Source organism: Otolemur garnettii, unplaced genomic scaffold, assembly GCF_000181295.1.
Source record: "Otolemur garnettii isolate 467f Iridium unplaced genomic scaffold, OtoGar3 scaffold00043, whole genome shotgun sequence".
NCBI classification, from domain to species: domain Eukaryota; kingdom Metazoa; phylum Chordata; class Mammalia; order Primates; family Galagidae; genus Otolemur; species Otolemur garnettii.
In genome coordinates, this window is record NW_003852438.1 from 10589799 (window position 1) to 10591346 (window position 1548).

Sequence of the window (1548 nt, forward strand, 5' to 3'; positions counted from 1 at the left end):
AAAAAAAAAAAAAAAAGAAAGAAAAGAAAAGAAAATAGTGAGGCTATGTCTCTACAAAAAATAAAAGAAATGGCAGGACATGATGACTTATACCTGTGATCTCAGGACTCTGGGAGGCTGAGGCAGGTGGATCACCTGAGCTCAGGAGTTCTAGACCAGCCTGAGCAAGATTGAGACCCTAGCCTGGGCTCAGTGGCTCACCCTTATAATCCTAGCACTCTGGGAGGCCGAGGTAGGTGGATTGCTTAAGTTCACGTGTTCAAGACCAGCCTGAGCAAAAAGTGAGACCCCCATCTCTACTAAAAATAGAGATGAGCCCAAGAGTTGGAGGTTGCTGTAAGCTATGATAGCACGGCACTCTACCTAGGGGGACAGCTTGAGATTCTGTCTCAAGAAAAAAAAAAAAAGTGAGACCTATCTCTTCTAAAAATAGAAAAACTAGCCAGGTGTTATGTTGGGTCTCTGTAGTCCCATAAACTCAAGAGGCTGAACCATGAGGATTGCTTGAGCCCAAGAGTTTGAGATTTCTATGAGCTATGACACCACAGCACTCTACCCAGGGCAACAAAGTGAGACTATGTTTCAAAAAATGATAATAATAAAATGAAATAATTAGCTAGGCGTGGCGGTGCCTGTATTCCCAGATTCCCAGGTACTTTAGAGAGGCCAAGATAGAAACATGACTTCAGCCCAGCATCTAGAGGCTACAGTGAGCTATGATGACACCACTGTATTCTAGCTTGGTGACAAGAGTGAGCTCACTGCAGACTTTTGTGTCTCAAAAGAAAAGAAAATCGCTTCTAAGTCAGGTCTAAGCTGCCTGTAGTCCCAGATACTGAGGAAGCTGAGACAGAATGATCTGGGCAACATATCACGTGTCTAAAAAAAGAAAAAAGAAATTTCAGGTGGTGCCTGTGGCTCAAGGAGTGGAGGTGCTGGCCCCATATACCGAAGGTGGTGGGTTCAGACCTGGCCCCGGCTAAAAACTACAAAAAAAAAAAAAGAAAGAAATTCCTTCTAGGACAGTGGTTATAGAACCCAGCCCAGGCCAGCTAAACAACAATCTACAACTCCAACAAAAAAACAGCCAGGCGTTGTGGCGGGCACCTGTAGTCCCAGCTACTTGGGAGGCTGAGACAAGAGAATTGCTTAAGCCCAAAAGTTGGGAGATTGCTGTGAGCTATGATGCCATAGCACTCTACCAAGGGTGACATAGTGGGACTCTGTCTCAAAAAAAAAATTCCTTCTAAAGTTGATAGAAAGTAGAGAATTACATGAATTAAATAGAAACTAATTTAGGGTTAAAAATAATATAACTGTTAACACTAGCAGAGGTAGAAAAGAGGTGTAAATGAGCTCAATTCATCTTTCATAGCAGGGAATTGGTAGTTACTATCTAAAGTTGGCAAATCATAAAAGAGATGTAGGCACATTTATTAACATTACTCTAGAACAAAGAAAACAGAAGGAGTTTTTAAAAGTTTTTATATTTTGGGTGGTGCCTATAGCTGAAAGGAGTAGGGGGCCGGCCCCATATGCCGAAGGTGG

General features: G+C 42.5%; 1 protein-coding gene across 1 annotated transcript in view; it reads left to right on the top strand.

The window, feature by feature from the left end:
* Positions 1-1548, top strand: part of ESYT1 (extended synaptotagmin 1) — a 21719-nt gene that overhangs the window by 16763 nt on the left and 3408 nt on the right. The gene's annotated exons all lie outside the window — the stretch shown is intronic.